Source organism: Notamacropus eugenii, chromosome 6 (assembly GCF_028372415.1).
Source record: "Notamacropus eugenii isolate mMacEug1 chromosome 6, mMacEug1.pri_v2, whole genome shotgun sequence".
NCBI classification, from domain to species: domain Eukaryota; kingdom Metazoa; phylum Chordata; class Mammalia; order Diprotodontia; family Macropodidae; genus Notamacropus; species Notamacropus eugenii.
Window position 1 is genome coordinate 142,019,884 of NC_092877.1, and position 13,733 is coordinate 142,033,616.

The window sequence follows — 13,733 nt, forward strand, 5'->3', positions numbered from 1 at the left end:
ATCTGGCCCTACAGGACAAAAGAGAAGATGGAGACAAGGGCAGAGAGGGATGATAGAAGAGAGAGCAGATTGGTCATAGGGGCAATTAGAATGCTTGGTGTTTGGGGGAGGAGGGGAGAAAAGGGGAGAAAATTTGTAACCCAAAATTTTGTGAAAATGAATGTTAAAAGTTAAATAAATAAATTAAAAACAAAAACAAAAAAACAAAAAACAAACAAACAAAAATGATAGAATAGATAAGTGATCATTATTCCTTGTGAAACAATGCCCCATGTGGAAACAGACCCTCTTTCTGAAATAACTAGGAGAGGAACTGAAGGACTGGGTTTTATTGATAAAATAAAACTGGGAACTAAAGTATGGGTAAAATGGAAGCCAGACAATGCTCTAAAGGCTTTGAAAATTATAGTACACAGGAAACATAATACTATAACTGTTGTTTATTCAGGAGAAGATGATTACCAAATTGTACCCTTAACTCACATATTCTACCGTGAATGAGGCTATGACAGTGGATTCATGGACTCCAGAAGCATAGCTGATCCTATATCTACCCTGCTTCTGGTTATAGTTTCCTTATTTCTTTTTGGGCTTTTTTTCTGTTAAATTTATTTACTAGATTTGTTTTCTGTAGTCTTAGCACCCTCCATCTGCAGCTGCCTGATTGCTTAAGCCAGATGTCACCCCTTGTCCACAGCTATGATGTGTCACCCCTGGCCCTGTGACGACCAAGTTCTGGATGCCAGCTAAAAAACTGACCTCTCTAATGGGACCTCTTGGGGCAGAGACAGCTCTACATATAATCTCAGCAGGAAGCACCTTACTCCAAGATTTTGGACCCCATACGCTCAAGGAGAGAATGATGGGGTGCTTGTGCTCAAGCCTCATCCTAAGATATTGTTTTAGGTGCTTATTTTGTGTGATCCCTGTTATATTGGGGTAAAGTCCTGTTGACACCAGTTGCCTAAGATACAGTTTTATATGCTTATTTTCTGTTATTCCTGTTATAATTCTGCTGATATCAGTTGCCCCACCAACCTATGTAATGAATATGAAAGATCTTGGGGCTGAATGTAATGGTAATTTAAATGGGAAGATCTTTCCCATTCATTAACAGGCTATATGACTTGCTTAAATCACATGGAAGACTAAGTCATATGTGGTGTGAGGAGCTTCCTGAACAGGTAGAACAGGAAAGTGGGAGCAGAGCTAAGAAGAAGTTGGTCAGACTAGTCAGAGCTGGGAAGGACATAAGCAAGCAAGCACAGAGAAGCTTGTGAGTGTCTGTTTATGAGAAGGCCCCAAAAGGGGTAATGGGGGTGGGGAAGGCTTTGAAGTGCCTTTGTCCCCTGCAGTGCTAATGTGCATTGATTTCTTGGTTACTATGATGGATTTCGCTTTCTGATGTTGGGATTTGGCTTTCTGGTGTTTAAATAAATATTTTTCTTCTGTCTTCTATATGGAAAGTCTGTTATACTTGGCAATTCAGAATTACACTGGCATATTCATAGTCACCCTTGGTGCTATGAATACTGCCTGGGCAATACAATAATCTCTCACCTCTCTGAGAAAAGAAGTATGCTTTATCATCTGTTCTCTGGGACCAAGAATTAACAGTTGCCTCTTACTATTATTTTTGATCACATTTTTGTTGTCACTACATATAATATTTTTCTAATCCTTGTGTCTTTGCTCTACATCAATTTATACAAAGTTTCCTAAGATTTTTTCTGAATTTCTCATATTCATAATTTTCTAAGACATAATGGAATCATAAAAACATAGATTTAGAGTTAGAATCAGTTAAAAAACATTTATTAAAGACTTACTATAAGATGGCTGAGTAGAAAGATGCACATACACTAGCTCTTCCTCCACAGCCCATAAAATACCTGTAAAGAAAGACTCTCAACAAATTCTAGAGCATCAGAAGTCACAGAACAACACAGTGGAGGAAATTTCCAGCTCAGGGTGACCTGAAAGGGCAAAGGGAAAGGTCTGCCACACCAGACACAGAGCAGAGCCCAGCCTTGGCCTCGAAGCAAGGCAACAGGAGGAGGATGAGAGCAGGCCTTGTGGGTGGAATCCCCAGCAGCAGTAACCGTGGTTTGCAGATCCCTCAACCCACAGGTACCAAAGATCAGTGAGAGGGTTTTTTCAGCTGGCTGAGAAGGGAGCAGGGTCTTCCTATAGCTTTGGCCTCAGGCAGGGGTGGCAGAGGCTGCATCTGGCAGCAGCAGCTCCCACAAAAGCTGGCATCCATTGTTGGATTGTAAAACTCCTGGGAGAACTGAGTAGCTGATCTTTACCTCAGCCCTGTGTGGTGACCCTGCCTCCACCTAATGCTCCTCCCCTACTGAAAGCCCCTGGGGGAATGCTTGGTGGAACTGGAGGCCAGGTGGTTGTGGAAAGGAAACTCTACTACTAACAGATTCTGGGCACAAAAGTTTCTGGTTACTCCTGGACCAGTGCACACGCCTGACTGTGCCACCTTGGAGGAACTGAGATCTTACAGATTCCCAGAGTATACCCTACTCTTGACAAAGGACCTAAAAGTCAAGTAACTGATTGGGAAAATGCCCAAAAAAGGAGAAAAAAATAGGACTATAGAAGGTTACCTTCTTGGTGAACAGATATCTTCTCCTATCCTCTCAGATGAGGAAGAACAATGTTTACCATCAGGAAAAGACATAAAAGTCAAGGCTTCTGTATCCCAAATATCCAAAATAAATATGCAACGATCTCAGGGTATGGAAGAGCTCAAAAAGGATTTTGAAAATCAAGTTAGAGAAGTGGAGGAAAAACTGGGAAGAAAAAAGAGAGATGCAAGAAAATCATGAAAAGCAAGTCAACAGCTTGCTAAAGGAGACTCAAAAAAATGCTGAAGAAAATAATACCTTTAAAAATAGGCTAACTCAATTAGCAAAAGAGGTTCAAAAAGCCAATGAGGAGAAGAATGCTTTAAAGAACAGAATTAGCCAAATGGAAAAGGAGGTTCAAAAGCTCACTGAAGAAAATAGTTCTTTCAAAATTAGAATGGAACAGATGGAGGCTAATGACTTTATGAGAAACCAAGAAATCACAAAACAAAACCAAAAGAATGAAAAAATGGAAGATAATGTGAAATATCTCATTGGAAAAACAACTGACCTGGAAAATAGATCCAGGAGAGACAATTTAAAAATTATGGGACTACCTGAAAGCCATGACCAAAAAAAGAGTCTAGACATCATCTTTCATGAAATTATCCAGGAAAACTGCCCTGATAGTCTGGAACCAGAGGGCAAAATAAATATTGAAAGAATCCACTGATCACCTCCTGAAAGAGATCCAAAAAGAGAAATTCCTAGGAACATTATAGCCAAATTCCAGAGTTCCCAGTTCAAGGAGAAAATATTGCAAGCAGCTAGAAAGAAACAATTTGAGTACTGTGGAAATACAATCAGGATAACAAAAGATCTAGCAGCTTCTACATTAAGGGACTGAAGGTCTTGGAATATGATGTTCTAGAAGTCAAAGGAACTAGGATTAAAACCAAGAATCACCTACCCAGCAAAACTGAGTGTAATACTTCAGGGGAAAAAATGGTGTTTCAATGAAATAGAGGACTTTCAAGCATTCTTGATGAAAAGACCAGAGCTGAAAAGAAAATTTAACTTTCAAACACAAGAATCAAGAGAAGAATGAAAAGGTAAACAGGAAAGAGAAATCATAAGGGACTTACTAAAGTTGAACTGTTTACATTCCTACATGGAAAAACAATATTTGCAACTCTTAAAACTTTTTTTAGTATCTGGGTAGTTGGTGGGATTACACACACACACACACACACACACACACACACACATACACAGAGAGAGAGACAGAGACAGAGAAACAGAGACAGAGAGCACAGGGTGAGTTGAATAGGATGGGATCATATCTAAGAAAATGAAATTAAGGGGTAAGAGAGGAATATATTGGGAGGAGAAACGGAAAAATGGAATGGGGCAAATTATCTCTCACAAAAGAGGCAAGAAATAGACTTTTCAATGGAGGGAAAAAGAGGGGAGGTGAAAGGGAAAACGTGAAGCTTACTCTCATCATATTTGACTCAAGGAAGGAATAAAATGCACAGCCGTTTTGGTATGAAAACCTATCTTACAATACAGGAAAGTGGGGAAGAAGAGGATAAGCAGGGTGGGGAGGATGATGGAAGGAAGGGCAATGGGAGGACGGAGCAATTAGAAGTCAATATTCTTGGGGAGTGACAAGGTCAAAAGAGAGAATAGAAGAAATGGGGGGCAGGATAGGATGAAAGGAAATATAGTTAGTCTTACATAACATGACTATTATGAAAGTCATCTGCAAAACTACATATATATAGCCTGTATTAATTGCTTGCCTTCCCAATGGTGATGGGTGGGGAGGGAGGAAGGAGGAGAAGTTGGAACTCAAAGTTTTAGGAACAACTGTTGAGTATTGTTCTTGCATACCACTGGGAAATAAGAAATACAGATAATGTGGTATAGAAATTTATCTTGCCCTACAGGACAAAATAGAAGATGGGGATAAGGGAAGGGAGGGATGTGAGAAGGGTAGTAAGGGTAATTAGAATGCTCGGCACTTGGGGGTGCGGGGAGGGGAGAGATGGGGAGAAAATTTGGAACTCAAAATTTTGTGGAAATGAAAGTTGAAAACTTAAAATAAATAATTTTTTTAAAAAAAGACTTACTATGTATCAAATATTGTATTAGGTACTGGGGATATCAATATAGTAAAAGAAATCATAGCTAATTGCAAGTAATTCATAAACTAATGGGGAAAGATTTTATACAAGCACACATGCACACACACAAAATGTACAAATATATATATATATAAATCTAAGAGGTCATCAAATCTAACCTATAGATGAGACAACTGAGGCCTAGAGAATTTAAGTGATTTGCTCCCAGTCACCAGGTAGTAAGGGGCCAAGCTAAAATTTGAACTCAGGTTCTCTGACTTCAAATCCATTGCTTTTCCCCTATATAATATACTTCATGTAGCCCATTATATCCATATGCCACAATCAGGTCAGCCCTTCCCTAATCAATGAGCTCTCACTTGGTTCCATTTTTTTTTTTTTTTGCTACCACAAAATGTGGTTATACAACATGTGTCTGTGTTATGTGTATGTGTACACAGCACATATATGGGATGTTTCTATCTTTAATCTCCTTGGGACATAATATGTATAGCACTAGGATCACTGGGTCAAAGGGTAAGAAAAATTTAGCAAATGTTTTCATATAATTCCGATTTATTTTCTAGAACCAACTTATTTAACCAACATCGTTAATGTGCCCATCTCAAGCATGAATAACTTCTAAGCAAGCTAAATGTAAAGACTTTTGACCAGAAAAGGGTCTTTAGACTATTACACCTCTGAAACATTAACATTAATAAAAAATTAATTTCTCTGAAAGAATGTTAAGGGATTTTAAAAAACAAAATATTTCAATAACAAGAGTTTCCAATTGAGCTCGGAGTCTTAGATTTTTAATGATTCTGGTGTCTACAGATGATACTATTGTCCTCTAAGAACTGGACATACAAGAACATACTTACATTTGGTACTATGGAGTAGAAGATCTCAGGAAAGATAACTTGTAATTTGCCGGGTACTCTTTCTTTTATTTGCCCAAAGAGAAATAAGTTGTCAAGCTATTGTCAAGGTTGGTCACAACAATGTATGTAAAGGAGTTCAGGAAGACCTGAGTTCAAAACCAATCTCATAACTTCCTAGTTATGTGACCCTGGGCAAGTCACTCACCCTGTTTGCCCCAGTTTCCTCATCTGTACAGTGAGAGTAATAACAGCACTTACCTTCCACAGTTGTTGTGAGGATCAAATGAGATAATACTTGTAAAGTTCTTACCACCATGCCTGGCACAAGGTAAGCTCTAGATAAATATTAGTTGTTGTTATTATATGACTGGCATAATGTTGCGTATGGGTGTCCAAAGGGGACTAGTACCTCTGAGGTAAGGGCTTGCTGAGCCATTTTCTGATTTGTTCATCCACCTTTGGTATCCACCTGGTGCTCAACCCTTACCTGTGGCTCCAAGAAGCTGCAGCTTATGCAACAGTCACAACTTGTAAAACCATCTCAGAAGATGGGCTAAATCAGGTTGAGGGGAAACAACAGGTCTCAAAACCGATCATTGAGTTAGGGGATTTCTACCACAAGCATGTGAAGACTTCCTGGGTAGAATGGGCAGATAAGAACAATTTGTTCCAATAGCCATGAAGGCAGCTGAATCTGAGATGGTAGAGCACTAAGAGCTTGGTCAGACATCCAAGATGCCAGGTTTCACTGCATCCTGGGCCATCAATAGTCATCTTTTTTTTCCCCTTTTGAGTCAATCAGAGTTAAGTGACTTTCCCTCTGAGGTCAGATTTGAAATTGGGTCCTCCTGACTTCAAGGTCAGTGATCTATCCTGTGCTACCTAGCTGCCTGCCATCACCAGCCATCTTGACTTTTATCTTGCCATTGGACTTCAAGTTCAACTCTAGAAGGGTGAAACTGATGACTTTGTGTAACTCTGCCTCACTTAAATCCAATTCATGCATGAGTCAAGACATCATCCCAGGATGTCACTAGTCCTCTTCAAAAACAAAGGATAAACAACAACATGATTGACTGCAGTCACAAAGGTTTTTCCAGTAAACTAAAAACTCCAGAAGGTCTTCCCAAGTTGTAAAGGCCTCAAGCATAGGGCCCAGCGATGCATCTGCCATCCAATGTCCTGCCTAATTAAATTTGGAAAGGTTCATTCTTAGAAGGTTGGCCACACCAATATATGCAAAACATCTACTAAGGTACAGGGTTCTGAGTACTGTCAAGAGAGGGAGTATTTAATCTGATTTGAATCATAGATATTCTTTTGTGACTCAAAGAAAAATTAGATTTTCTACAGGGATTACATGAATACATAGAAGAAATGAAGCAAAACACAAAAAGCTCTGGATAACAGAATTGAAAGTAGAATAAACAGCCTAGAAGAAAAGAAATCCCTGAAAATTAGAATAGGCCAAGCAGAAATCAATGACTCCAGGAAACAATAAGAAATTTTAAAACAAAAACAAAAGATTGTAACAACAGAAGAAAATATAAGCTATCTGACATTGAAAAAAAAAAAAGATGACCTGGAAAGCAAGTTCAGCAATAATATAAGCATCACTGGACATCCTGAAAGCCATTAAAAAAGAAAAAACTCAGACACTGTATTTCAAGAAATTATAAATGAAAACTGACCCAATCTATTAGAAACAGAGAATGAAAAAGATCACCTACAAAAGGAATCAAAACAATAAAGCCTCAAGAATGTGACAAAAAAAGCCCAAATCTCCATCATCAATTGAAAAAATACTGTAAACATCCAAAAAGAAGCAGTTCAAATACCAAGGAACAAAATTTGGATCACATAGGACCCTAATGTCTTCTAGTATGCATAAGAGACCTTAGAATGCAATATTCAAAAAGGTAAAAGATGTAAGCTTACAACCAAGAAAGCAGAGTAGTAATTCCAAAATAAAAACACAAGATTCAAGAGAAACTTTCTAATAATTATTTCTTTAAACAATTAGAAACAACATTTGGAGGATGTGGTGCTAATGCAGGAGAAGACACAATTATATCTTTACAATCTTAATATCCTCAAAGGGTACTAAGAGACTTAAGAAAAACAGATGTCCTGGAATGGATTGATTTTCTTGTAGAGGTTTTAGGAAGGGAAGGAAAAGGAAGAATATATGAGTACTGAAAAAAGAATGGATGTGGAATATATTATTTCTCACAGAAGGGTGTATGAGAAAAAAAGTATAGAAAAGAAAAGTATAGAAATTGACTTAGGAAGGAATGAGGGGACTGGTCACCAAATGAACAGTACACCAAATGAACATGCTGAAACACCCCATATAACCCCCATAACACCTGCCCCACATACAGAGAGGAGTTTAGTGTAAAAATACATCAAATTAATAGAGAAGTAAGCAGGGAAGTTCAGTTTAAGAGGCAATAATATTAGGCAGGCAATAGTTGCAAGAAAACAAACTTTCTGATTCTAAAGGGTAATGAAGTAAAGGGAAAAAAAGGAAAAATGACTACATTCTAAGAGGACACCTTATATTGCCTCTTAGGCAATAGGGCAATGGCTGAACTAATTGTGGTAAATGTAATGGAATATTTTTATGCTATAAGAAATAACGAAAGATACAATCTCAAAGAATCCTATAAGTAAAAATTGATGCAAAGTGAAATGAGCAGAGCCAAGAGAATAGTTCTTACAGGTTTATACAAGTACTGCTACACTGTAAAGAAAAATAACTAATCAAAGCAATGACCAATCATATATATGCATGTGTACACACACACACACACACACACACACACACACACACATTTCCTACATATATGCATATATATCTATATATTCAGACTTTTGATTCCACGTGTTACTTCCTGAAAAAGAGGTGACAGACACAAAATGCAGAATGAGGCATTCATTTCTGGCATGGTCACTGTGTGGATTTGTTTTACTTGATTATATTTGTCACCAGAGTTCCTTCCTTTCTTTTTTCTTCCTTTCTCTTAGTTCTCTATCTGGGGGAGACTTGGGGTACTGGGCAAAAGAGAACAAGGGATGCCAAAGAAAAAAAGAACCAAAGAAACCTCTTTTTTTTTAAGAGAAGAGAAAGAAATTCAGAAGAAAGCATAGATAAATACTATGATTGTGAATATAATATGTGGAATTTATTATATGCTTTTAAAAGACATTCCAATGTATTATTTTCAGCATTCTTTTTTTGAGTCCCAAATTTTCTCCTTCCTCCCCACCCCTCCCCCACTCATTGAGGAGGCAAACAATACATCAATTAGACATGTGAAATCATGCAAAAGAGAATTCCTTATTAGCCATATTTCCAAAAAAAAGCAAGAAAAATAAAGAAAATTATACTTTGATTTTCACTTAGAGTTCATCAGTTCTCTCTCTGGAAGTAGACAGCACTTTCTCATCAAGACTTCTTTGGAAGTGTCTTGGATCCCTGTATTGATCATTGTACTAAGTCTTTCAAATCTGATCATCACTACAACGTAGCTGTTACAGTGCACAATGGTCTGGATCTTGCCACTTCATTTTAAATCAGTTCATACAGTCTCGCACTGCTTTTCTGAAACACTGCCCCCACCACTGTCATTTCCTACAGCACAATAGGATTCTATCACAATCATAGGTCACAGCTTGTTCAGCCATTCCCCAAGTGATAAGCATCTCCCTGATCTCCAATTCTTTGCCAGAACAACAGCACCACAAAGAGCTGCTGTAAGTATTTTTGTACATATAAGTTCTTTTCCTTTTTCTTTGACCTCTTTGGGATAAAGACTCAGTAGTGGTATCGCTGGGTCAAAGGGAAGGCACAGTTTTACAATCCATTGGGTATAGTTCCAAATTGTTTTTCAGAACTGTAGGAAGTTTCCTACTCCACCAGTAGTTCATTAGTGTAGCTATTTTTCCCTCATCCCCCTAGAGCATCTGTCATTTTTGAAAGGTGTGAAGTGGTTTTAATTTGTATTTTTCTAATTAATAGTGACTAAGAACCTTTTTTCATGACTACAGGTAGCTTTGATTTCTTCTTCTGAAAACTGCCTTTTTATATCCTTTGACCTTTTATCAACTTGGGAATGGCTCTTATTTTTTATAAATTTAACTCAGTACTCTACATATTTGAGAAATGGGGGCAGGTCTCTTTTATGCGAGAAAAATTTCCCCCTTCTACCTCTCTTCTCCTATCTCGTAGTGCAGCCTTCTCTCTCCTCCCTTCATTTTTTTTTGAGATAACTCCAACATAACCAACTTACACACAAGTCTCCTGTCTATGGAGACTCTTTTAATTGTCCTAATAATAATAAAGTTCTTAGGAGGTACATATATCTTCTTCTCACAAAGGAATGTAAACAGTTTATTGAGTCCCTTATGATTACTCTTTCATTTTTGCCTTTTTATGTTTCTCTTGAGTTTTATGTTTCAATGTCATATTTTTACTCAACTCTGGTCTTTTCATCAGAAATACTTAAAAGCCCTCTATTTCATTAAATATGCACTTTTTCCCCTGAAGGATTTTTGCTCAGTAGATTACTCTTGGTTGTAATCCCAGCTCTACCTTCTTGAATATCATATTCTAAGCCCTCTACAACTTTCACAGGGAAGCAGCTAAATCTTGTATGATCCTGACTGTGTCTCCATAATAGGGATTTCTTTCTGGATGCTTGAAGTATTTTCTCTTTGACCTGGGAGCTCTGGAATTTGGTTGTAATACTTTTAGGAGTTTTCATTTTTGGATCTCTTTCAGGAAGTGATTGGTAGATTCTTTCCATTTCTATTTTATCCTATGAATCTAAGATATCAGCAAAGTTTTCCTTGATAATTTCCTGAAATATGATGTCTGGGCTCTTTCTTCATGACTTTCAGGTAGTCCAATAATTCTTAAATCATCTCTCCTCAACCTATTTTCCAAATATTTCACATTTTCTTCTTTATTCGTTCACTTGACTTTGTTTTCTTGTTTCTTAATGTCTTATGTGGCCATTAGCTTTCATTTGACCAATTCTAATTTTCAAGGAGTAACTTTCTTCAGTGAACTTTTATGCTCCTTTTCCATTTGACCTATTCTGCTTTTTAACAAATTCTTCCCTTCAGTGGATTTTTGCACCTCTTTAACCATTTAGCTAATTCTGTTTTTTAAGGTATTTGTTTCAGTCTTTTTTAGTGCCCCTTTGAACAAGCTTTTAATTCTCTTTTTCCTAATTTTTTTTTGCATTACTCCTTTTCTTAATTTTTTTCCACCATTCTTAACCTCTTTAAAAAAAAACAAAAACAAAAACAAAAAACCAGTTTCAGGAATTCTTGTTGGACTTGTTTCCAATTAGCATTTTTCTTTGAGGCTTTTTGGGTAGGTGTTTTCACACTGTTATCTTTTTCTGAGTTTATGTCTTGGTCTTCCCTGCTACCATAACAGCCTTTTATAGTCGGATTTTTTCCTTGTTGTTGTTTGCTCATTTTTCCAGCCTAATTTTTGACTTTGAACTTTATGTTAAGGTTGGCCTCTGCTCAGCTAAGGATGGGGAGGCACTACCCCAAACTTTAAGCTTTTTTGTGTTGCTGTTTTCAGAGTTAATTCTGGGGGTCTGCAAGTTTTCGGTGCTTCAATAATGGTGTGATCCTGGGATAGTTCTTTACCCAAAAAGGGTCACTGCTCCTCTGTACCCATAAGTGCTAGCACTCTTTTTTTGCTTTGGAACTGTGACCAGGGTACCTGCTCCCTAGTGACTGACCCCCAAGAGTCGTCTCTGCCCTGGAACTACAACCCAGAACTGCATATAGCCAAAAAAAGTTGCCAATCAATGACAGCTCTTCCCAGCACCAGCAAATGGTTCCCTGTAATATTTCTGACCAGTTGTCTGTCCCCCTTACCATCTCTGGGCTGAGAATTACTAAAGCTGCTGTTGTGCTGTGTTTGCTATTGCCACCACTGCATGTGAGGGTTTGGACAGGCCTCCACCCTGCTATCAGAGACTTCTCTTCCCAACCTTTTAGGTTTTCTTGGACTGGAAAAATGTCTCCAACCTTTTGTTGGCTTTACCACTCCAAAATCTGATTTGAGGCATTGTCTTAAAGTTGTTTAGCAAGGAATGTTGTGGGACTTCAGCTAGGTGGCTGTCCCAAATCTGCCACTTTCGCTCCCATTATTATATGCTTTTTTTTTTTAAAGCAAGCTGTAGGAAACGGAGATTTACAGTTTCACACAGAATTCTCTTTTTGTGTACTACTATACGTGTAATGCCTCCTTTTTATGGTGTTTAAGTTCAAGATAAAAATGTGAGAGAAGGCCAGGGGCAAAGGTGGGAAGTGTCAGGCAACAGTCTAAAATGCTTCTAATTCAATAATTACAATTCTGAATCCAATGACTTTTTTTCAGTTCCTCCTCTTTTTAACTTCTTTGCAATGCTTGACACTATAAACAATTCACTTCTTTTTGAATATTCTCTTCTCTATGGGTTTTCATGATCTTGTTCTTTCCTGGTTCTCCCACTTATCTGACTATTTCTTCATCTTCCTTTGCTGTATTATTATCCAGATTCATTCTCTTATATTCAGGATTGTGATTTGCGTCCTCTTTTCTCTCTATACTTTCTCTATGTGATCTCATCAGCTCCAATAGGTTTAATTATCATCTTTATACAAATGACTCTCAAATCTACATAAACAGACAACTCTTCTCTCCAGTTCTAACCTATCTCTATCACCTGTTATCCCAAAGACTTCTCAAAATTGACATTTCCAAAATGAAACTTGTGTTTTACTCTTTGCTCCTCTCACTTCTCCCTAAGCTCCCTATTTCTGCTAAAATTACAGTTCACAGTCTCAGAGTCATCTTCAGCTCTTCACTCTCCCTTAACTCCATCTTCAGTTAGTTGCCAAATTTTGTTGATCCTACTTCCATATCATCTCACATATGTCCCCAGCCTGGGCCTTCAAAACCCCTCTCTTAAATATTAGAATAGCAAATGTTTTTGTCTCTCTGCCTCAAGTTCCTCACATTGATAGTGTACTCTCAATACAAAAGCCAAATAAATGTATTTAAAGCAAAAGTCTTAACATGTCCTTCTACAGCTCAAGGGTTTTCAGCAGCTCCCTACTACTTTTAAGATAAAACACAAACTTCCCTGCTTGGCACTTAGGGCCAAATATGACTCCAATTTATCCTTCTACACTCATTTCATGTTAGAATGTGACAGGAGAAGATGTTAAAATAATACAGTTCTTAGGTCATCTATAAACATCAATTAACTGGGATGATATTTGTCCAAGGACTAACAAACAAGTTTACACATGAATGAAGAGGTTGAACTACACAACTATTGACAGCCTTGGTATAAATGAAACAGGAAGACATAAAATTGTACCTAAATAAAGCATGACTCACAGGAATTGCATAAAAGACTTGGTTTCATCATGTAATCAAGGGCAATAAAAAACATCATTCCCCTGAACACTTAGTCACCTTGCCTTTTAGTGTTCATGACAAACATAAGCAAAAAGACCACCATGAAGCTCACTGCCATTTATGAGTTAGCATCAATTATAGAGAGTGAAGTCAAAAAAGTTTATGAAGAACTTGACAAGCTCTTCAAAATTAAGTCAACATAAATTTTGATATTCATTCATTTCAATGCAAAAATAGATATGGAGGAGGATGGTGAAAACTCTTGGGAAAGAGGGATTAAGATTAAGAAATGAAAGTAACCAAAGCCTTACAGACTATTTAGAAGCCTTATGTCTATCCACCACAATTATTTTCTTTACGAGTCAGAAAGTACTCAACATGCCAAGAATGGGACACCACCAGCACAACCGCACCAAAAAAAGAAAAAAAAGTTGATTCTATCTTGACAGAAAATTCCTATTTACATACATAACATTTATTTCATAATCAGCTCCATGTGTATCGTTAAGCAAATGAATACAGCAAAATTCAAAATCAATAACAAAATAGAAAGGATATAGATAAAAAAATGGAAAAAAATGCTCAAAAATCACTAACAACAGAAACATAAATTAAAACAACCCCAAGGTTCCACCTCACTCCAATAGGTTAGAAAATCAAAAAGAGGGAAATTGCAACTGTTTAAGGTTTTGGAAAAAAA

The 13,733-nt window shown here is 37.4% G+C and overlaps 1 protein-coding gene across 11 annotated transcripts in view; it reads right to left on the reverse strand.

Annotated features, from left to right (window-relative positions):
• ANAPC10 (anaphase promoting complex subunit 10) overlaps nucleotides 1-13,733 on the reverse strand; it is a 196,311-nt gene that overhangs the window by 134,278 nt on the left and 48,300 nt on the right. The gene's annotated exons all lie outside the window — the stretch shown is intronic.